The sequence below is a fragment of the Neovison vison genome, chromosome 1 (assembly GCF_020171115.1).
Source record: "Neovison vison isolate M4711 chromosome 1, ASM_NN_V1, whole genome shotgun sequence".
NCBI lineage: Eukaryota > Metazoa > Chordata > Mammalia > Carnivora > Mustelidae > Neogale > Neogale vison.
This window is the reverse complement of record NC_058091.1, coordinates 218456182-218481306: the sequence shown is the minus strand read 5'-3', so window position 1 is coordinate 218481306 and position 25125 is coordinate 218456182. Positions and strand designations below refer to the sequence as shown.

General features: G+C 38.9%; 2 long non-coding RNA genes across 5 annotated transcripts in view; one reads left to right on the top strand and one right to left on the bottom strand.

Moving 5' to 3' along the window:
- The window catches only part of LOC122918717, a 145660-nt gene that overhangs the window by 15525 nt on the left and 105010 nt on the right, over positions 1 to 25125 (bottom strand). Inside the window, exon 5 of one of the 3 annotated variants that reach the window (XR_006386669.1) lies at positions 1817 to 2261. The exons of 1 other annotated variant lie outside the window; for it this stretch is intronic. This is a non-coding gene — a long non-coding RNA (uncharacterized LOC122918717). Of the gene's footprint in view, positions 1 to 1816; positions 2262 to 3212; positions 3384 to 25125 lie in introns of those variants that run through there. One more of the 3 variants, XR_006386667.1, reaches the window with a different exon arrangement.
- LOC122918725 overlaps positions 1 to 25125 on the top strand; it is a 126592-nt gene that overhangs the window by 99310 nt on the left and 2157 nt on the right. The gene's annotated exons all lie outside the window — the stretch shown is intronic.

Here is a 25125-nt window from a genome sequence, read left to right as displayed (position 1 = left end):
GACAATCTCCTACTCGAGACTGCAAACAAGGAGGCAGCAGCCATCTTCCTCTTGTCTGTCCAGAATCTTCTCAGAGCCCCGACTGCCCTGCTCGAAGATCTGGAGAGGGAAGGAGGCGGAGGTGCCGGCCCTGACATCAAGGGCCACTGAGACCACTGGGAGCCTCTGCTGGGAGGGAATGTGTTTCCCTCTGTGGTCTGTACTTTGTATTTCAGAAATGGTTCTCCGGGCTGAGTTCATAGACTTTCTTCTACACTGTTGTATGCCCTTCCTGTAGTTTTACCACATTTCAGTCTTAAATCATGTGGATTTGAATTCTGTGCTGGTATGAGGCAAGGATCAGATTTCATTTTTCTCTATGAAAAATGAAGCGCCCAAATTCCCATTTGTTAAGTAGCTCATCCTTTCCCTGATGATGTACAATGTCTGTTGTGAGAAATCCAGTTTGCCTGTATGCGTGAGTCTGTTTGGAGGCTCTCTGGTCTGTTCCAGCCAGCTATTTGTCTGATGGGATTTGCACTGATTTTAGAGATACTTTTTTTTAAGAGAATGGACATCTTTATACAATTAAGTGTTCCTATCGACTAGCATGGAATAATGCTTATTTTATTGAGGTATTCTCTTTTAGTAAACCTTTATAATTATAATACTGTTCAAAAAGAAATGTACACCTCCATTTTAAAAATTTCTTTTTAGGTATTCTTGTTGTTATAAATAACATCTTTAACTAAATTACATCTTTTATTTTTTTAAAAGATTTTATTTATTTATTGGGCAGAGAAATCACAAGTAGGCAGAGAGGCAGGCAGAGGTGGGTGGGAAGTAGGCTTCCCGCTGAGCAGAGCCCCCCCCCCAATGCAGGGCTCAATCCCAGGACCCTGAGATCATGACCTGAGCCAAAGACAGAGACTTAACCCACTGAGCCACCCAGGCGCCCCACATCTTTTATTTTGACTAACACATAGAAATCCCATTGATTTTGGAATATGGATTTTTTAAAAATCTAGCAACCTTGCTATTAATTCTAATAATTATCTATACATTCTTGGGATTTCTTCATGAATAATCCAAGGCCCTACAATAGTGACAGTTACAGGGGCACCTGGGTGGCTCAGTGGGTTAAAGCCTCTGCCTTTGGCTCAGCTCAGGTTCTCTGCTTGGCGGGAGCCTACGCTCCTCCCACTCACTCCTCACCCCTACTCTCTGCCTGCCTCTCTGCCTACTTGTGATCTCTGTCTGTCAAATAAATAAATAAATAAAATCTTTTTAAAAAATAGTGACAGTTATATGTATATTTTTAAATATTTATACCTATTTCCCTTTTGAGTCTGAATGGATAGGATCTCTAGTCCAGTGTTGAAAAGGAGCAGTGAAAGCAGATCTCTTAAGCATTCTACCATTAATTATGTTACTTACCGTCGCTTATGTCTAGGAAGGTTCTTTTTATTCCAAACTTAACAAGAGTTATTTTTTTTTTGTTAAATCTTAGTGGATGTTATGTTTTATCAAATGCTCTTTCTTCATTTCCTGTGATGTTTGTGTGTGTTTACTCTTGTAATTTATTAATAAGATGAATTGCATTACCCAGCTTTTTAAGGTTAAGCCAGTCTTCCATTCTTAGGACACACCCAACTTGGTCAGGATCTTTTCTCTTTCTTTACACACTGCTGAATTCCTTTGTAAATAGTTTGTTTAGGTTTTTGCATCTGCTTTTATCAGTTATATTGGCTGCTATCTTCCTTTTTCTCCCCACCTTAACTCAATATATTTTGATAGAGATTCCAGGCTCATGGAATGAGTTGGAACATATCTTTATTGAGATATGTTCCAGCTTTACAGCTTTATTGAGATAGAATTTATACATAGTAACACTCAGCCTTTTTAAGTTTGATCCATTTTGGAAAAATGTACATGTTTTCCAACCATCACCATTGTCAAGTTCTATAATACTTCTATCATCCTAAAAAAAAAAAAACTGTGGACAGTATACATTTGCATCTTCCTTTTTGATCCAGTCTGTCAATCTGTGGCTTTTCACTGGAGTGTTTGGTACATTCACAGTACTCTAGGAATTGGTATGTTTGTATTTAGATCAGCCTTTTGGCTGTTTGGTATCTCTCTGTCTCGTTTCTCTTCTGTTGTTCTGTAATAACAGCAATGTCAGTTGCCTTTGATGTGTTCTCTTTGGAGACTGTTGTTAGCATTACTGAGGCTTCAGACACATGGCAGAAGCTCCATGGCTTTTGTGAATGTGTTCTTTTCTAGTCAGATCAGAAAAGAAGATTAGAAAGAGTTCACATCTATATGGAATGGACAGTGACTATTCATTTGCAGGGCTAGGTTAACTTTCCCACTCTCTGACATCATATATTCCCCAGAGATCTGGGCTGTCTAGACGTCCTGTAGAACATCATGTTGACCTATTACGTCACGCTGATTGGAAAAAATGAGCAGAAGGAGGTAGTACACTGACATCCATTTAAGACCCATGGGGTCCAGATAGTGGGAGAAAACCTCTGTGACAATTCAAGAACCTGTCACTTTGGTAAAGTTTTTTAGGGTCTAGTGGTCAGGGATGTGCTAAGCTATCTCTAAAGAGTTAAAGAAAAATGTTTGGCATCTAGTACTCCCCACTGCAAGGAAGGAAGCACGGTGCCTGGTAGGCCACTTTGGGATCTAGAGACAGCACATTCCACATCTAGGAATACTGCTTGGGCCCTTATATGTGGTGACACAGAAGGCCATCAACTTTGTGGGGGGCCCCAAATAGGAAAGAGCTCTGCAGTGAGTTCATGCCATGGTACAAGCAGTCTGGCCATGTAGGTCATGCAGTCTAACAGGCCCTCTGGTGTCAGCAGTATCTGTTGTGGAAAAAGATGCAGCATGAAATGGATAGCAGGTCTCTGTGGGAGAATGGCAATGCAGACCTCTGGGGTTCTGAAGCAAGGCCGTGCCATTTGCAGCAGAGAAATATATGCCTTTTGAAAAATAACTCATCACATTTTTGGGACAGGGCAGAGATAGAATGCTTGGTTATTCGGAGCATCAGATGATCCTGTACCTGGAATTACCCCTGCTGATCTGGGGGCCATCAGATCCGACAGGTCATAATGTTGGGCAAGCCAGCATTGGTCTATCATAAAATGAAAATGTTAGAGCACAGGTTAGTAGCACAAGCAGGTGGCCCACACTTCCATGTCACTCACTATGGCTGCAGCAGCACCCATCTCCCAGGCCACACACGTGGTTGAAGGGAGGCTTGCATAGGATCAGCTGAGGGAGGAGGAAACAGCCTGAACTTGGTGCATGGTTGAGTGGACTCAGTATATAGAAGGGAGCTGAACACCAAGAGTGCTGCATCATGTCCACATTCAAGGGTGAACCTGGAAAGCAGAGAAAAGTGAAAATCTTCCCAGGAGGCAGAGCTGCCAGTGACATACCTTTGAGTGGAAGGAGAAGTAGTACAAGGTAAGAATATATATGCCGATTTCTAGACAACGTCCAGAAATCGTCCACTGACTGGCTGGTTGCTTGGGGGCCCTGGAAGGAAACATGCTGTCCCACTAATCTCTCTCTACTAAGTTTCTACTGAAAGAGGCCCATAGGAAGCATGAAGGAGTGGCTTCCTGAACATACAAGAGCATCTGTACAGGGCAAGGGGTGGTCTGTGGCAGCAGGGAGCTGAACTGTTCCAGCTAAGTCCTACTGGGGACTTAGCTGACTGACTGCTTCTAGCTGCTCCCCCTTTCTATCTACTGTGGTTTTCATGCCAAGGTCCTCTTTCCCTGGCTGCTCCCAGCCAATGACTCAGCATTGTGAGGAGTAGTAAAGGCAGTCCATTTTAGGCTAATGCCAGATATATCCAAATGACAACCTTTGTTTAGGGACTGCTCTTCAGCTTTACCAAGACTTTCTTAGAACCGTGCTACGATCTAAGATTCTGTCTCTACACTTCTTCCTCTCCATTCTCCTTTCGCAGCCGGAAGGATGTCTCCACCTCCTCCTGCTCTCTCCCCCTTTATCCTTCACAAATGTTCCCTGTCCAGTGGGTATTGCATATATATAATCCCATCTTGGTGTCTGCTTTTCAGAGAAACCAAACTAGCACTTTTAAAATATCGTTACATGTGAAGTGATATAACATTAATTGAGATAAAATGGGTTAAGGATGGATATTTTGTTGCGTAGAGCAACCACTGACAAAATAAAACAAAGACAAAGCTGAAAAGCCAATAAGGGAGGTAAAATGAAATACAAAAGTTCTCAGTCAAGAGAAGGCAAATGAAAGAAAATCAAAGGAACAAAGAAAAAAGGAAAATATGATAAGTAGCAAGATGCTACAATTAAGCCCAACCATACAATTAAATGTAAGTGGACTAAATACTCCAATTAAGAGGTAGAAATTTTTAGATGGAATAAAAAGGAGAGATCCATTTGTATGTTGTTTATGAGAGATACATTTTAAATATAAAGTCACAAAAGAAGTTGAAACAAAGGTATGGAAGAATTATATCATGCAAACACTAACTGTAAGAAAGCTGATATTGTTTTATTCATATCAGACAAAATAAACTTCAAGTCAAAAAGCAATAACTAGAATAAAAAGGAGACATTTCATAATAATAGAACAGTCAATTCATTAAGAAAGGAGGATTAAGAACTAAACAAAACTGTAAGCTTTTGAGTTGTAACATATCTTGGCATCAGGGAAATAGAAATCAAAACCACAATGAGATACCACATCACACCAGTCCAAACAATTAAAATTAACAAGTCAGGACACAACAAGTGATGGTCAGGATGTGGAGAAAGGGGAACCCTTGGGCACCTGGGTGGCTCAGTTGGTGAAGCATCTGCCTTTGGCTCAGGGCATGATCCCAGGGTAATGGGATCAGGAATCCCGCATCAGACTCCCTGCTCGGTGGGGAGTCTGCTTTTCCCTCTCGCTCTGCCCCTTCCCCCTGCTTGTGTGCTGGCATGCTCTCTCTCTCCCTCTAATTAATAAATAAAATCTTAAAAAAAAAAAAAAAGGAAACCCTCTTACAATGCTGCTGGGAATGCATGCTGGTACCATCATTCTGGAAAATAGTATGGAGGTTCCTCAAAATTTAAAAATAGAGCTATCCTATGACACATCTTCTGATACACTTATCCCTCTTATTACAAAGTATAAATACTTTGTAATGCTGTTGTAAGTATAAACTCTTATATTTCATTTGCCAATTTTATTCCAGTATATAGAAATACAATTGATTTTTAGAAACTGACTTTGTATCCTGTGGCCTTGCTAAATTCACTTAATTAGTTTTAATAGTTTTCGGTAGATTCCTTTGGAATCAGATTATCTGTGTATACAACTACATCGTCTGTGAAAAAAAAATGGTTTTACTTCTCCTTTCCGATCCTTAGGTCTTTTTTTAAATCTTTCCTTTTGCCCTGGCTATGATCTCCAGTACAGCACAGAACAAAAGTAATGAGAACAGATACCTTGCCTTGTGATGGTAGGGGGAATGCATTCAATACTTATATTGTGTGACATTAGCTCCAGTTATTTTATAGATAGCTTTTATTAGGGTGAGGAAGTTTTCTTTTTTGCCTGGTTTGTTGAGAGTTTCTACTTTTGTCATGAATGGAACGCTTTTTCTGCATCTCTTGAGCGAATCATAATTTTTCTCCTGTTTCTGTTAATGTGCTTTTATTGATTTCCTAATATTAAGCCAATCTTGCCTTCCTGAAATAATCCCCCACTTGCTCTTGATGTATTATCCTCTTTATATGTTATTTGATTCAATTTGCTAATATTGTTAAGGATTTTTGCATCTAGGTTTAGGAAAGATATTGGTCTATAATTTATCTTTTCAATGTCCTTGTCAGCTTTTGATATTAGGGTTATTGTGACCTCATAAAATTGGTTAGGAAGTACTCCCCTTTTCCTCTCTATTCTAAAAGATTGTGTAGGATTGATATTACGTCCTACTCAGAAATGTTGGGCAGAACTCACCAGAGCAACTATGTAAACTGGAGTTTTCTTTGTGTGAAAGTTTTAATTATAAATTGAATTTCTTTAACAGATGTAGCTATTCAGATTTTGTATCTTTTGTGCTGGTTTTGCTAAGCTTTATCTTTCAATAAATGTGTCTAGTTTATCTTAATTACCAAATTTATTGCCATTAAAATTTGTTCATAATATTTTCTTATTACCCTTTCAATGTCTATAGCTGTAGTGATGTCCTCTCTCATTACTAATACTATTAATCTGTATTTTTTTCTGTCTTTTTCACTATCTCTCTTGCTCTCCATTCACCAATTTCATTAATCTTTTTCAGTGAAACCACTTTTGGTTTTGTTGATTTTGTCAGTGGTTTGCAGGCTTATTGTTTTGCTGATTTCCACTCTTTATGTCTTTATATTCTAGTTGTTTTGGTTGAATTTGCTTTTCTTTTCCTAGCTTTTTAGGTAAAAGTTTACATTATTGATGTTATACCGTTCTTGTTATGTACTTTAAGTGGTTAATGCTATAAATTTCTAAGAATTTCTATGGCTGCATCCCACAAATTTTGACGTTTTTCTCTCATTTCCATTCAGTTCAAAATATCTTTTATAAAATTTTAAATTTTAATTCCAGTATAGTTAACATATAGTATTATATTAGCTTCAGGTGCATACTATAGTGGTCCAACAATTCTACACATTACCCAGTGCTCAGTATGTTAACTGTTCTTTTTAATCCCAATCACCTATTTTTGTCATCTTCCCACCCACCTGCCCTCTGGTGACCATCAGTTTGTTCTGTGTAGGTAAGAGCATATTTCTTGGTTTGTCTCTCTTTTTTTTTCCTTTGTTCATTTCTTTTGTTTCTTAAATTCCACATATGAGTGAAATCATATGGTATTTGTCTTTCTCTGATTCACTTATTTTGCTTAGTACATTACCCTCTAGCTCCATCCAGGTCATTGCAAATGGCAAAATGTCATTCTTTTTATGGCTGAATAGCATTCCATTGCATAAATATATCACATCTTCTTTATCCATTCATCTACTGATGGACACTTGGGCTGCTTCCGTAATTTGGCTGTTGTAAATAATGCTACGATAAACATAGGGATACATGTATCCTTTGAATTAGTGTTTTTGTATTCTTGGGGTAAATACCCAATAGTGCCATTACGGGGTCATAGGGTAGCTCTATTTTAAACTTTTTGAGTAACCTCCATACTGTTTTCCAAAGTAGCTGCAACAGCTTGCATTCCCACCAACAGTGCAAGAGGGTTCTTTTTCTCCACATCCTCATGAACACCTGTTGTTTCTTGTGTTGTTGATTTTGACCATTCTGACATATGTGAGGTCATCATTGATTGTAGTTTTGGTTTTACATTTCCCTGATGATGAGTGAAGTTGGGCACTTTTTCATGTGTCTGTTGGCCATCTGGAGGTCTTCTTTGGAGAAATGTCTGTTTATGTCTTCTGCTTATTTGCATTTGGGGTGTTAAGTTCTTTGTATATTTTGGACACTCACCCTTTGTCAGAGAAGTCATTTACAAATATCTTGTCATATCCTATAGGTTGCCTTTTAGTTTTGTTGATTGTTTCCTTTGCTGTGCAGAGATTTTTATTGTGAAGTAGTCCCAGTAGTTTATTTTTGCTTGTGTTTCTCTTGACTCAGGAGATATAGCTAGAAAGATGTTGAGGCAGTTAATGTCAGAGATGTTACTGTTGTGTTCTCTTCTAGGATTTCTATGGTTTCAGGTCTCATATTTAGGTCTTTAATCCATTTTGAGTTTATTTTTGTGTATGGTGTAAGAAAGCAGTCCAGTTTTCCCAAGAGCATTTGTTCCCATTCGATACTCTTTCCTGTTTTGTCACAGATTAATTGATCATATAGTTGTGGGTTCATTTCTAGGTTTTTAATTCTGTTTTATTGATTTATGTCTATTTTTTGTGCCAGAACCATATTGTTTTGGTTACTACAGCTTTGTAATATAACTTGAAGTCAGGAATTGTGATACCTCCAGTTTTGTTTTTCTGTTTCAACAATGCTTTTGCTATTTGGTGTCTTTTGGGATTCCATACAAACTTTAGGATTGTTCTTTCTACTTCTGTGAAAAATGCTGTTGGTATTTTTATGTAGATTGCATTAAATAAGTAGATTGCTTTGGGTAGTATGGACTTTTTTTCTTTTAATTTTTATTTTTTTATTAGGTTCTGTTAGTTAGCATATAGTACATCATAAGTTTTTGTTGTAGTGTTCAATGATTCAATAGTTTCATATAATACCCAGTGGCTCTTCCTAACATGTTCCCTCCTTAGTACCCATCACTCGGTCACCCCATCACCCACTTACCCCATTCCTCACCCCCCTCCCTTCTGTAACCCTCAGTTTGTTTTCTGGAGTCCAGAGGCTATCATGTTTTGTCTCCCTCCGATTTCTTCCCATTCGGTTTTCTCTCCCTTGCCTTGTGGTCCTCTGCTCTATTCCTTATGTTTCACATTTGAGTGAAACCAAATGATAACTGTCTTTCTCTGCTTAACTTATTTCATTTAGCATAATCTACTCCAGGATGGAACTAGAGGAGAGTATGGAAATTTCAATATTTGTTCTTCCAACACGTGAGCATGGAATAACTTTCCCTTTCTTTGTGTCCTCTTCAATTTCTATCATCAGCGTTTTATACTTTTCAGAGTGCAGGCATTTCACCTCTGGTTAAGTTTATTCCCAGATATTTTATTGTTTGGGTGCAATTAAAAATGGGATTGTTTTCTTAATTTCACTTTCTGCTGCTTCATTTTCATATAGTAATGCAGATTTCTGTATATTGATTTTTGTATCCTACAAATTTACTGAAATCATGTATCAGTTCTAGTAGTTTTTTGTTGGCATCTTTGGGTTTTCTATATACAGTAGCATGTCATCTGCAAATAGTGAAATTGTATTTCATCCTTACCATTTTCAATGCCTTTTATTCCTTTTTGTTGTTATTGCTGAGGCCAGGACTTCCAGTACTATGTTGAATAAAAGTAAATATCCTTGTCATTTCCTGTCTTTAGAAGAAAAGCTCTCAGTTTTTCTCCATTGAGTATGATGTTAGCTGCAGTTTTCTCATATAAAACATTTATTATGGTGAGGTACATCCCCTCTAAACCTACTTTTTTGGGGGTTTTTCTCATGAATGGATGCTGTACCTTGTCATATGCTTTTTCTGCATCTGTTGAAATGATCATACAGTCTTTATCCTTTCTCTTATTGATGTGGTGTGTCACACTGATTTGTGAATTTTGAACCACCCTTGCATCCTGGGAATAGATTCCACTTGATCAAGGTGAATGATTTTTTTTTAATGTATTGTTGAACTCAGTTTGTTAGTATTTTGTGGAGAATGTTTGCATCTATCTTCATCACAAATATTGGCTTGTAGTTCTTTTTGTGTGGTCCTTTTATAAGTTTTCCTTTCTATTTTATTTTTTGGAAAAGTTTGAGAAGAATAGGTATTAACTCTTCTTTAAATATTTGGTAGAATTCATCTGTGAAACTGTCTGGTCCTGGAATTACTTCGCACAGGTAGGCAGAGTGGCAGGCAAAGGCAGAGGGAGAAGCAGGCTCCCCACTGAGCAGGGAGCCCAATGCAGAGCTCAGTCCCAGGTTCCTGGGATCATGACCTGAGCCAAAGGCAGATGGTTAACCAACAGAGCCACCCAAGCGCCCCTGGAATAAATTTTATTGGGAGTTTTTATATTACTGATTCAATTTTATTGCTGCAATAAGTCTGTTCAAATTTTCTATTCCTGGTTTGGTTTTGGTAGGTTATATGTTTCTAGAACTTTATTTTTTTCTAGGTTGTCCAATTTGCTGGCATATAATTTTTCATAATATTCTTTTGCAGTCCTTTGTATTTCTGTGTGGGGGTTATTTCTCCTTTTTCATTTCTGATTTTATTTGGGACTTTATTTTTTCTGAATCTGGCTAGAGGTTTATCAATTTCATTGATCTTTTAAGTTTCTATATCCTTTATTTCTGTTCTAATTATTATTTCCTTCCTTCTGCTGGTTTTGGGTTTTCTTTGTTCTTCTTTTTCTAGCTCCTTTAGGTATAAGATTAAGTTGATATTGTCTTGCTTCTTGAGGTAGGCCTGTATTGCTATAAACTTCCTTCTTAGAACTGATTTTGTTGCTTTCCAATGATTTAGGAACATTTTTTTCAATTTCAAAAATGTTTTCAGTTTCTCACCCACTTTCTTTATTGACCCATTCATTGTTTAGGAGCATGTTCTTTAATCTCCATGTATTTATTTGTGTTCTTTCTAGATTTTTTTCTTGTGATTGAGATCTAGTTACATAGCTTTGTGGTTAAAAAAAAAAAAAAAGACACATGACTTGTTTTGTGGCCTAATGTGTGATCTATTCTGGAGAATATTCAATGTGCACTTGAAAAGAATGTGTATTCTGATTTTTTAGGATGGCATGTTCAGAATATATCTGTTAAATCCATCTGGTTTTGTGTGTCATTTGAAGCCACTGTTCCGTTGTTGATTTTCTGCCTGGATGATGTAGCCATCAGTGTAAATGGGGTGTTAACATCCCCTACTATTTTTTTGGCTTTTGAATGTTGAGTTTGATAAGTTCTTTATAAATTTTGGATACTAGCCCTTTACCTAATATGTCGTTTGCAAATATCTTCTCCCATTCTATAGGTTGTCTTTTAGTTTTATTGATTGTTTCCTTTATGAAGAGACATTTCTTCAAAGAGGACATACAAACAGCTAACAGATGAAAAAATGTTCAACATCACTCAGCATCAGGGAAATACAAATCAAAACCACAATGAGACACCACCTCACACTGGTCAGAATGGCTAAAATTAACAAGTCAGGAAAGGACAGATGTTGGTGAGGATGTAGAGAAAGGGCAACCCTCTCACACTCTTGGTGGAAATGCAAGCTGGTGTAGCCATTCTGGAAAACAGTATGGAGGTTCTTCAAAAGATTAAAAATAGAACTACCCTATAACCCAAAAATCGCACTACTAGATATTTAACCAAATGATTCAAAAATAATCATTTGAAGGGGCGCCTCCACCCCAATGCTTATAGCAACAATGTCCACAATAGCCAAAATATGGAGAGAGCCCAGATGTCTGTCAGTAGATGAATGGATAAAGAGGAGGTGGTTTATATATACAATGGAATATTACTCAGCCATTGAAAAGAATGAAATCTTGCCATTTGCAATGATATGGACAGAACTAGAGGGTATTATGCTAAGTAAAATAAGTCAGTTAGAGAAAGACAATTATATGATTTCACTCAAATGTGGAATTAAGAAACAAACAGATGAATATAGGGTAAGGGAAGGAAAAATGAAACAAGATGAAACCAGAGAGGGAGGCAAACCATACGAGACTCTTAACTATAGGAAACAAATAGAGGATTACTGGAGGGGAGTTGAGAGGGGGACAGGGTAACTCGGTGATGGACCTTACAGAGAGCATGTGATGTAATGAGCACTGGGCATTATATGCAACTGATGAATCACTGAACTCTACTCCTGAAACTAATAATATACTATATGTTAATTAATTTAAATAAAATTAAATGATGTATAACACTCCTATGTTGAAACTAGAAACTATAAAACATTGTGAAACAAATGAAGAAGACATAAATAAATGGAGATACACCTTATTCATGGTTGATAAGACCCAATATTGTTCATATCCTTTTCCACAGATTTTGCTAAAGATTCAATCTACAATTTAATATAATCCCTATCAAAATACTAACAGCATTTTTATAGAATCCCAAAAGACCCTGAATAGCCAAAGCAACCCTGAAAAATAAGAACAAAATTGGAGGTATAAAAGTCCCAGATTTCAAGTTATACTATAAAGCTGTAGCAAGCAAAACTACATGGCACTGGCACAAAAACAGACATACAGATCAATGGAACAGAGAGTCCAGAGATAAGCCCTACTTATATGGTCAATTAGTTTGTGACAAAGGTGGCAAGAACACACAAGGAGAAAAAGTCTCATCAACAGACAGTTTTTACACCACAAAAATAAGCTCAAAATGAATTAAAGACCTAAATGTGAAACCCGAAACCATAAATCACCTAGAAGAAAACATAGGCAGTAATCTCTTTGACATCAGCCATAGAAACATTTTTTTATATATGTCTCCTGAAGCAAGGGGAAAAAAAGCAAAATGAAACTACTGAGACTACACCAAAATAAAAAGCTTCTGCACAGTGAAGGAAACCATCAATGAAACAAAAAGACAACCCACCAAATATGAGAAGATATTTGCAAATGATATGTCTCATAAGTGGTTAATATCCAAAATATATAAAGAGCTTCTATAACTCAGCACCAAAAAACAGTCAATTAAAATGGGCAGAAGACATGAACAGATATTTCTCCAAAGATGACATACAGATGCCAATAGACACATGAAAAGATACTCAACATCACTCATCAACAGAGAAATGCAAATCAAAACTTCAATGAGATACCCCCTCACACCTGTGAAAATAGAATGGCTAATGAGAATGTCCTTTGACAGATGAATGGATAAAGTTGGGTGTATATATTTATATCTATATACAGATACACACACACACACACACACAATGGAATATTACTCAACCATCAGAAATTATGAATACTTACCATTTACTACAATGTGGATGGAACTGTGATGCTAAGTGAAATAAGTCAATCAAAGAAAGACAGTTATCATATAGTTTCACTCATATGTGGAACATAAGAAACAGTGCATAAGACCATAAGGGAAGGGAGGTAAAACTGGATGGGAAGAAATCAGTGAAGGAGACAAGCCATGAGAGACTCTCAACTATGGGGGAAAAAAAGGAGGGTTGCTGAAGGGGAGGTGGGTGGGGAATGGGGTAACTGGGTGATGATGGACATTAAGGAGGGCACAACGTGGAATGAACACCGGGTGTTATAGGTAAATGATGAATTGTTAAACACTACATCTGAAAGTAATGAGGTATTATGTGTTAGCTAATTGAATTTTAAAAAATAGAATGGCTAAAATAGAAAACACAAGAAATAACAAGTATTGGTGAGGATGTGGAGAAAAAGTCACCCCATGTGCTATTGGTGGGAATGCAGACTGGCACAGCCACTGTGGGAAACAGTATGGAGTTTCCTCAAAAATTAAAAATAGAATTACCATATGATCCAGTAATTCTACTGGATATTTGCCCAAAGAATATGAAAACACTAATTTGAAAAGATGCATGCTCCCCTATATCTATTGCAGCATTATTTATAATAGCCAAGATATGGAAACAACACAAGTGTCCATCCACACATATATATACATACACATATATGTGTATTATAATATGTATATATATAAAGGAATGTATATAATTTATATAACAGAATATATATAATGCAATATAATATACAATGGAATATACATGATGGCATTTCAGTCATGAAAAAAATGAAATCTTGCCATTTGCAACAACACAGATGGATCTAGAGAGTATAATGCTAAGTGAAATAAGTCAGAGGAAGACAGATACCATAAGATTTCACTCATATGTGGAATTTAAGAAACAAATGAACAAAGAAAAAAGATTTGAATATAGAAAATAAATTGGTGGGAGGTGGGAGGATGGGTAAAATACGAGAAGGGGTTTAAGAGTGAACTTATCCTGATGAGCACTGTGTAATGTAGTTAATAGCTGAATCACTATATTGTACACCTGAAACTAATATAGCACTGTAATTAATTAAATTGGAATAAACAAATATTTTTAAACACAGTAAGGAGAAAAAAAAGATTCATTGTAATTCCAGTTAAAATCCCAGCATTTTTTTTTGTGGAAATTGTCAAGCAGATATGAAAGTTTAGATAAAAATAAGAAGGAACTAGAATAGAGAAAACAACCTTGAAAAACATAACAAAGTTGAAGAACTTACATTCCCTACTTTCAAGAATAAATTTAAAGCTGTAGTAATTAGACAGTTGGTAGTGACATAAGGATAGACAAATAGATCAACTGCGCAGAAGTAAGATTCCAGATATAGAGTCATTTGGTTTTCTATAAAGACACTAGAGCAAATCAACAGGGAAAGGAAACCCTTTTCTCCAGGCAATGCTGAAATAACTATACAGCAAAAAACGAACCCAAATACTGCTTTATACCATACACTAGACTTACCTTGAGATGAATCATGCACCCGGAGGTAAAGGATTTTTAAGCCTCTTAAAAAAAAAAAAAAAAAAAGAAGAGTATCTTCATGAGCTTAGGATAGGTAAAGATTTTTTTTTTTTTAAAGACAGGAGATAGCAGTAACCACAAGAAAAGAATTTGTAAATTGGATTTCTCCAACAGCAAAAACCGCTCCGCTTTCTCCCAGTTTGAGGCAAATTTATTTTCTGACAAATGATTTATAACCACAATATTTCAAGAACTCCTTAGTATTAATAATAAAAACCCCAGGATAAAGATTGAACAAGGAGCTGAACAGACACTTCATAAAAGTAGATACACAAATGATCTGCATGCACACGAAAATATCCTTAATATTATTAACCATGAGAGAAATGCAAATTAAAACCACAGTGAGATTCTATTTCTCTCCCTAGGGTTGTTAAAATGGAAAAGATTAACGCCAAATATTAGAGTGTATACTGCTGACACAACCTTTCAGAAAAATGTTTGGCTCTTTCTCACCAAGTTAAACATATATTTATCCTATGACCCAGAAATCCATTCCTAGGTATTTACTCAGAGAAATGAAAACATATGTCCACAAGAACGCCTCTACAAGAATACTCATAGCTGCTTAAGTCATGATTATCAAAATCTGGAAACGACTCTAACATCTACCAAGAGGAGAATAGATAAACACATTATGGTACATTCCTAAGTGTAGTGTGCTCAGCAATGAAAGGAAATCAATTGCTGAAACCTGAAAGGAAATGGATGAATCTCAAACTATTAAGTGGAACAAAAGAAGTCAGACATCATAGAGTACAAACTGTATTATGGTATCGTGGCCTTCATCTTAAGGAGAGGCAGCTGGGAGGCAGAGGGGTTTGGCAGCTTCATCAAGGATGAACTGTGGTTGGAGGGTTGGGACTTCTGACCCCAGAGCTCATTCTTACTATGCTGTTCTGTGTTGTTTCTGGATTCCTTTAACTACATACTAAATAAGAGGCATTTTCCTTCATTATATACATAAGGAAATGGAGGCTCACAGGCATCAGACAACTTGCCCACAGTCTTCCCATGAGCTGGAAGGAGAGCCCAGCCTGCTCTCTGAAGCCCACATATATCCTGAAAATACCCTGCCTGGCTACGCGCTTGACATGCCTCATTTGCCTGCCTCCTCACCAAGGACTGTGGTTTTTCTTTTGCTCTAGTCTTTAGAGGGTTTTATTTATAACTCCCTCAAAATGGGCTTCCCAAAAAACCCGTCCTTCCACACAGCAATGTTTAGAGCTAATTGCCCGGGCAGCCTCTTTCATCAGCCTCATCTTAGGGAGAATTTACTTGATTTACTTGCTTTCAATCTCTAAGCCTTCATTTGTTTGCTCCCTTAAACAAATTAGACCTCAAGTCTTTGAAGATGGACTGTAAGAATATATCATGTGTTCACCATAAAAATTAAGCGAAGTCTAAGATCAGGTGTTTAGAAAGAGACAGTTTGGTCAGATTTGATCACAATGAGCCAACCTTTTTCTGGGCTTGGATTCTCCCTTTGAACTCTGAGGACAAATACCTTCTTGAGCCTCCAAGATGACTTGGTTTGGCCCTAGCATTCCTATAGACGTCTGAGCCGCAGGTGCTTAGAGAGCAGACAGGAAGATTTTATTCTACAAACAGAACCTTGGCCTATAGGGGTTAGAATTCTGACAGGGCCAAAGAAATCAGGAGACACTATCATGTAGTACTGCCAAACAATGGCCCAAGGAAGCCTTCAACCATGGCTTTAACTCCTCCACATAACCAGAGGAAAACTAATTCAGTTTTCCAAGTATCTGTCCACCGGAGATTAGCCATTGGCCTTACATCCATAAACCTGGGTTCCCATCTCTCTGAGGATATGTGTCAACAATGAAGGTATACTGCTGAGATATCCTTTTAAGAGAACCTGCTGCAAGGAGGGTAGCTGGCAGCTATTTTCCAGATGCTACAGGTTTGTATCTCCAGCGGAGTTCACACTGAGGCCATGCTCTCTCTAGTTTGACACCAGCCAGCCTGACCCTAGCAGGGACACTGGAGCCATGACATTTCTGTTAAACATAAGACTCCTATGATGGGAAATCTTTGCTCTGGGGGTACTCACCTGCCTGGACCTTTTCAGATCTGTTCTGCAGTCTGCGGTTCTCCTTCCTTTCAAACATCACATTCTGAACACAATTCCCACCAACTTCCACTCTGCCTTCACAAACATTACCCCAGTGAATCTCTAACACACCTAATTCCATCTGGGTGTCCACTCTGGGAGCACTCAAACTTCTACATCTGGTACACAAAATGGGGTTTTGGAAACTAGCTCACTCTCCTCATAGCTGGCAAAGAGAACGCTAGCCCGACTGACATGTGGAGCATGGACAGTTCCTGGAATAAGACAGTATGCCTCAACTGCCGAAGACTGCCTGGATGGTGACCTGGAAAAGTGTCCCCATGGAAGAGAACATCTTTGCCAACGAAGTGAATCAGGCATTTGAAATACACGAAGAAAACAGTAACTCCAAGGCCAGTTATTACTTAATTGTACTGACACACTGGGGAGGGATAATTAGAAACTGAGGGCAATTAACAAACAATTCAAGACTAAGTGTGAAAGCCAGGCAGCTTCTTTGGACACTTACAAAGAGTCTCTTATCTCTGCAGTGGAATAATGATCATAGTTGAAGAGAAGACTCAGGATCTAATAGTTTCTTGGAACTCTAGAGATACTGAAATGCTCAACCAAGACAAGGCTGTTATGCTAAGGTTTGGCCCCTAGCTGGGAAAACCTTGGACCATGAAAGCTTGGATGAGGCATCTGGGTGAATGCCCCCAAGAATTTTACTTTTCCCTGACAGATGGTAAAGGAAGGAGTTTTAAAACTCACTGAGGAAAGAATATCAGAATCAATATTTTATGTGACATAAAATATGTCTGAGGACTGTATTGCAATGGAGAGCCCCAAGGACACAGCATTCACCAGGGCCATCAGGAATAGGCTGTGCAGTTCCGTAGTGGCAGGTCCAAGCTGGAGTTACTAATAGCAATGTAAAAAATGGAGCCTGGAAGTAATAGAGGCCAGGTGGCAGCACTTGACCACAAGAAGCTAGGGGGCTGCAATTCCCATAATGACTGGCAGTGTCAGAGAGGCGGCCCTTGACTTGACCACAGGGAATGGTGGAGATGGTTGAACATGACCAAATAGAAAAGAAGCCAAGAGTGCTGCTTAATACAATCAGAAGGAGAAAAGAACAGAGGAGAAGGAGACTGAAGGCCATCATCTCTGTAAGAGGTCAATATTATTTGTTCAGTTAATAAACCTGAGCCAGTTTTCTGATGAAATACAATGACTGAAGAGGTGACCACATCTCCAGGAGAAGGGCAACATGATGGCAAGTAGGTACTGTAATGACTCCCTTGGTCCTTCCTTAAAAAGACCTATGGCCATTTACTTGGGCAACTGCACAATGGGAAGATGAATATTGAGATCTTTCAAGAAGTATTGGACATAGAGTCTTAGTTGATATAGCAAAAGACCCCAAATATTTTCATAATCCCTTGGTGAATGAAGACCTGGCTAGTCTAGTAGATAGTAGGTTTAAGGGTCCATGGATCCATACATGGCAACTGAGCTCCTGGCCTGTGGGTAAGAGTGAGCATAGTGGGGAAAGTCCCAACTGGAAGACTCCAAAGTAAATAAAAATAATATCACATCCAAAGCTTTTTTTTTTTTTAGAAGGGGGTGGATGGATGCCTGCAGACTGCCACAATCTCAGTCAAATAGCAGCTCTTATTAATGTTGTTTCAGACACTGTGTCTTTGCTACAGCTGATGGATAAGGTCTCAGAAGCAGACAGTATGTGGCTATTGACTTGTCATCTTCATTATTTCTATTCCAGTCAAAAAAACCCAGAAGATCAGAAACAGTATGCATTTATATGAAACAGACAACAGTATTTATCTCATGTTGCCCTAGGGCTATGTTAACTTTCCCATTTGCTGTCATACTGTAACTGCAGTAGTTCTGAACCAGCTAGACATTAAGGTGGTGAGAGCAAGAGTCGCCCCACTTACCGTTACACTCAATGACCCACATTGGGATTTTGTGCCTCCATCACCCACAGTTCTGGGCTTTGCAGGGTTTGATATCGTAGTCACCAAAGAGGGGACCCTCTGGTCAGGGGACAAGTGACTGTTTCCACCCAGCTACTCTGGACTTCTGGTGTCCAAGGACCAGCAGGAAAGAAGGGGACTCCTCATTCTGGCAGGGGTAACTGCTTCCTGCTAAGGAGGAATAACTATCCTTACACAATGGCAGCAGAGAAGAATATATGTGAAACACAGTGGAGCCCATTAGGCACTTTTAGAAGTTTTCGCTCAGTTATACTTGGGGCTCAGATCCCTTAGCAACAAGAGCTTACAGTCTACCATTGGGTAAACCATAAAGACCTGCCCAGGCAGCACTGAAATAAAGAGAATTTAGAATGGATGGTGGAGGAGGGAGATGAACTAAATGCAGAAATGGAGCTGTTAGTTCATCCAAATAACCTTTTCCAGGTTTCTCCTCTAGAAAAGATGCCCACATGAACGAGGGTGATGTTCCTTGCCAAACACATGCAGAACAACAAAATCTCTGGCAGAAGCTGTGGAAATGGCAGCCATGAAGTACTGCATTCAGATCTCCCTTCAAGGGAAGCACCTATAAACAGAATAGTTCCTGGGCACCTTCCAGTTATTCACCTTGGATCTAACACAGCTTTCATTCTGAGGCCTTGCTCTCTATGGGCTTCTCCTAGCCAGTAGCCAACCACAAGAAGAAGATGAGAGCTGGCCATACTAGCCCAACATGGGACTCCTATAATGGGCAGTCTTTGCACTGGGGGTCCCTATTGGCCTGGCTGAGATGTTATCAGAGTTCCACTGCCACTGAAATCTCCCATTCAGTTCTCCTCTCTTCCCTCTCCTTGCACAGATGTTAGCCCTGCATAGGGGTCTGAAGTCTCTCCCTGCCCACTCCTGCTCCCTCTCTCCTGTACCCTTTACAAACATTCCCCTTTTGCATGTTTTGTTCTGGTTGGCATCTACTTTTCCAAGGACCCAAAGTGGAACAGAAGACGTCAGAAAAAGGCAAATAAAACTTCTACTAAAAAAAATAAAACCATGTACTGCTGAATAGAGAAGTGATTGGGAAGGGCTTTCAGGTATACACTTTCTGGACATTTTCAAAATTGCTAAGAAATGACTGTCATGGAGAAAATCTTTACTCTCAAGCTATTTTCAAGTGTCTCCATAATTCCAAGTTCTATTAACTTGTGTGGGAACTCCTACACTTGTCAGATCAAATTCTTGTTCTCTGCCCAATTTGTAAGTTTCCATTCTGAGCAGCAAAGAACAATTATTGAACTTGTGGTCCTGACTCTTGATTGGAAGAAGATTGGCCCAAATCTTATTACTCCCCAGTTTCTCTGGGATCACTAAGGGTAGCACTTCTCTTGACTTTCAGAGGAGGTTGTGGAAAAGCATTAACATTTTGTACTTTATAGCTTGTCATGATGGACTGCAGAGAACCTCCTTACCCATCATCTTCTTTTCAATTGTGCACCCACCAGGTGAAGGAGAGTCTCAGCTAACACCTCTTTTAAAACAACTGGATGAGGTTACATTTTAGCAAGCCAGGTATTGTGGCAGATTTCATGCTCTCCATTAACCCCAGCAATACCTAGCACTGCTGTATGATGGCTCCTTACTGTGGTGCCAAGAAAGCATGCTCCAGGCTCTGAGTAGAAGGAAAGACCAGCACCAGCTCTTCACCGGCACATGCTCAGAGCTCCATGCCTGCCCTGCTCCCTAACGTGGTTGGCTCAGGAGAAGTGACAAAGAAATGTGTGTACAACTGGGGTGCACCTTGCCTAGATTGTGGTTGATATCTTTAGCTATACATCTCCTCAACCACCTCTCACCAAAATGCCTAGGAGGAGGAACACCCATCAGAGGAAAAATTCAAGGAAAAAATCCGAACTACTGGATATGGACTAAACAGTATGCCAGAAAGGGAATTTAGGGTAACAATTATCTAGGCACTGGCTAAGTTGGAGAAGACCATTAATAGCAACATAGAAACTCCAAGGGTGGAAGTGAGGGCTGATATAGCAGTACTAAAAAAATGCTGATCCAATCTAATCTAAATACTCTAACAGCTAGGGTAACCAAGGTGGAAGATCAAATTTGTGATCTAGAAGAAAAACTGATAGAAAAGAAGAATCAGGAGGAGGCCTGGAACAAACAGCTTAGAAGCCATGAAAACAGAATTAGGGAAATTAATGACTCCATGAAATGTTCCAACGTCAGAATTATTGGGATTCCTGAGGCGGTTGAGAAAGAGAGAAGACTAGAAGATAGAGTTGAACAAATTCTGGATGAAAATTTCCCTAGTCTGGGGAATGGAACAAGTGTTTGTGTCCTAGAGGCAGAAAGTATACCCCCCCAAGATCAAAGAGTGTAGAAATACCTCCAGACACTTAATTGTGAAATTCACAAATCATAATTTTAGACAGGAGGTGTTAAGGGCAGCTAGGCAAAGAGATTCCTTATGTACGGAGGAAGGGCCATCAGAATAATGTCAGACCTGTCCACAAGCCAGAAAGCACTGGCAAGACATATTCAGGGTACTAAATTAGAAGAACATGCAGCCAAAAATACTTTATCCAGCAAGGCTGACATTCAAAATGGATGGAGAGATAAAGAGTTTCCAAGACCAGCAAGGTTTAAAAGATTATGTGACCACTAAGCTGGCACTACAAGAAATATTAAGGGAGGTTATATAAAAGAAGAAAGAACCCAAGAGTGACACAGAACAGAAATTTACAGAGACAATATATAGAAACAAGGACTTCTCAGGAAACATGATGCAATAAAAACTTATCTTTCAATAATCACTCTCAATATGAACAGCCTAAATGCACCCATAAAACAGCAGAGGGCTGCAGACTGGATACAACGACAGGACCCGTCCATATGCTATCTACAAGAGACATATTTGGAACCTAAAGATACATCCAGACTGAAAGTGAAGGGATGGAGAACCATCTTTCATGTCAGTGGGCCTCAAAACAAATCTGGGGTAGTGATTCTCATATCAGATAAATTAGATTTTAAGCTAAAGACTCTAGTCAGAGATACAGAAGGACTCTACATCATCCACCAAGAAGATCTAACAATTGTAAATATTTATGCCCCCCAACATGGGGGCCAGCTACACAATTATACAAGCCAACTACACAAGCCAACTGTTGATCAAAATAAAGAATCATACTGATATGAGTACATTAATTATAGGGGATCTTAACATGACACTCTCAGTAATAGATCATCTAAGCAGAAAATTGATAAAGAAACAAGAGCTTTGAATGACACATTGGACCAGATGGCCCTCATAGATATATACAGAACATTTCACCCTGAAGCAACAGAATATTCATTCTTCTCGAACGGACATGGAACTTTCTGCAGAATAGATCACAGACTGGGTCACAAATCAGGGCTCGATTGATATCAAAATATTGAGATTATTCCCTGCATATTCTCAGGCCACAGTGCTTTGGAACTGGAACTCAACCACAAGAAAAAGTTTGGAAGGAACAGAAACACTTGGAAGCTAAAGACCATCCTGCTCAAGAATGTTTGGATCAATCAGGAAATCAAAGAAGAACTTAATTCATGGAAACCAATGAAAATGAAGACATATTGGTCCAAAACCTATGGGATACAAAAAGACAGTCCTAAGCGGGAAATACACAGCCATCCAAGCCTCACTCAAAAAAAATTTGAAAAATCCCAAATATACCAACTCTTGATACTTTAAAGAACTGGAAAATCAACCACAAATTAAGCCAACACCATGCAAAAGAAGGGAGATAATTAAAATTAGAGCAGAGATCAATGAGTTAGAAACTAGAGATATAGCAGAACACATCAATGAAACTAGAAGCTTATTCTTTGAAAGAATTAATAAGATTGATAAACCACTGGCCAAACTAATCTGAAAGAAAAGAGGGAGGACCCAAATTAATAAAATTATGAATGAGGGGTATCCGAGTGGCTCAGTTGGTTAAGTGACTGCCTTCAATTTGGGTCATGATCCTGGAGTCCTGGGATCGAGTCCCACATTGGGCTCCCTGCTCGATGGAGAGTCTGCTTCTCCCTCTGATCTCTCCCCTCTCGTGCTTTCTCTCTCTCTCAAATAAATAAATAAATAAAATCTTTTTAAAAAAAAGTTTTAAAAAAAAATTATGAAAGAAAGGGGAGAGATCATGACAACACCAAGGAAATAGAAACAATCAGAAATTATTATCAACAGCTATATGCCAGTAAGTTCAGCAATCTAGAAGAAATGGATACATTCCTAGAAACCTATAAACTTCCAGGACTGATACAGGAAGAAATGGACAACCTGAATAGATGAATATCTAGTAATGAAATTGAAGCAGTGATCAAAAACCTCCCAAAAAACAAGAGCCTAGGACCTGATGGATTCCCTGGGGAATTCTACCAACATTCAAAGAAGAAATAATACCTGTTCTCCTGAAGCAGTTTCAAAAAAATAGAAACAGAAGGAAAATTTCCAGATTCTTTCTTGGAAGCCAGCATTACCCTGATCCCCAAACCAGGCACACACCCCACAAAAAGGAGAATTTCAGACTAATATCCCTGATGAATATGGATGCCAAGATTCTCAACAAGATCCTAGCTAATAGGATCCAACAGTACATTAAAAAAGATCACTTACTTGTGGAGTGTAAGGAATAACACAGAGGACATCAGGTGAAGGAGAGGAGAAGTGAGTTGGGGGAAATTGGAGGGGGGATATGAACGATGAGAGACTATGGACCCTGAGAAACAAACTGAGGGTTTTGGGGGGGGTGGGATGAGCCTGGTGGTGGGTATTGTGGAGGGCATGTATTGCATGGAGCACTGGGTGTGGTGCATAAACAATGAATTTTGGAACACTGAAAAAAAATAAAATGTTTTTAAAATAAAAAAATTTAAAAAATATACAGTACTATATTTTTCCTTTTCCTGATTTCTCTAGCTTATTTGATTATAAGACTCCATTATATAATACATATAACATACAAAATGTGTGTTAAACAACTATTTATACATCAGTAAGGCTTTCATCAGCAGTAGGATATTAGCATTATCAATAGTAGCCAGAATATGGAAGGAGGCCAAATGTCCATCAACTGATGAATGGATAAAGAAGATGTGGTGTAGACACACATGCACGCACCGTGTGTGGGAATATTACTCAGCCATCAAAAAGAATGAAATCTTGCCATCTAGCTCTGTCAGGATGGAGCTAGAATATATTGTGCTAAGCAAAATAAGTCAGAAGACAAATATATGATTTCACTCATATCTGGAAGACACAAAACAGATGGACATATGGGAATGGGGAGAAAAAGAGAGAAGGTGGGGAGGAAAGAAAAACCATAAGAGACTCTTAATGCTAGAGAACAAACTGAGGGCTGATGGAGGGAGGTGGGTGGGGGATGGGCTAGATGGGGGTGGGCATTTAGGAGGGCACTTGTTTGATGAGTGCTGGGTATTGTATGTCAGTGATGAATCACTGAATTCTATTCCCCTGAAACTAATATGCACTGTATGTTACCTAACTAGAATTTAAATAAAAATTTGAAGAAAAAGCCCCAAAAAACCCCACAGCAGGATATTATGTTTGGGGGAGTCAAAATTTACATGCAGATTTTCAACGATGTGGGGTGTGGCAGGGGTGCTCCAATTCCTCCAAGTGTTCAAAGGTCAACTGTAATTGGAAACGCAATTGTTGAAACTAGAGAGGCCAAACTAATAAAGTGATGTCCCCTGCCTTTGGTAGAAGAAATATAAACAAAGCCGTATGGGAAATGGTTGAGAAACTGATGCTAAAAATAGGTCATAAAGCAAAGAGGACTCTAGCTCTTCGATTGTAAAAGAAGCACCAAGTTCTCCTCACAACAGTTCATCTTATCATATCTGTATCTCTTGAATAATTGGCTTGAAGGCTACTGAAAAAAAATATTTTTGGTTATGATTTATTTATTTGAGAGAGAGCACATGCATGCATGCACATGCTCACACAAGAGTGAGGGGAAGGGCATAGAGAATGCGAGAGGGAGAATGTCAAGCCAACTGGCCAAATGAACATGGAGCCCAACGTGGGGCTCCATCTCACGTCCTTGTGATTATGACCTGCGACAAAATCAAGAGTTGGAATCTTAACTGACTGAGCCATCCAAGCACCTCTCTACTGAAAAAAAAATTGTTTATATTTCTTCTCCCAAACCAATAAATGAAAAAAAAAAAGTATCTCTGACTTGACTGAATGAAATCTATCAAAACCTGAGTCATTCCAAGCATGGAGGAAAGGAGGATTAAAATGGTTTTCGTTGCAGCACCGATAGCTAAGATTGCTGAGCACGGTCCACAAGTCAGAAGCTTCCCACAAATTGCTCTCACCACACAAGGACACTACAAAGCTGCGTAATTTACCCCCCTGTACAGGGTAGATCCCAGAGGCCCACAAATGCCTTGTAACTTTCCTGGGGTCAACCAGCTTGGACAAGGCAGAGTCCAGGTGGTTCAGTGCACGTCCTCTCACCTTCCTGTCTTCAGGCAAGAAAAATATGGGGTAGAGGCAGGGAGGAGCTGGGGTAAGATTTTTTTTTTAAAGATTTATTTATTTGAGAGAGAGAGAGAGCGCACACACACAAAGGGGTTGGGGGGAGAGGCAGAGGGAGAGAGAGAGAGAATCCCCAGACTCCATGCTTGTCCTCACGACCCTGAGATTACAACCTGTGTAAGACTCTTTTTTAGGAGCAATGGCAGATCCTTGTAATGAAATGAAACGAGACTGTGC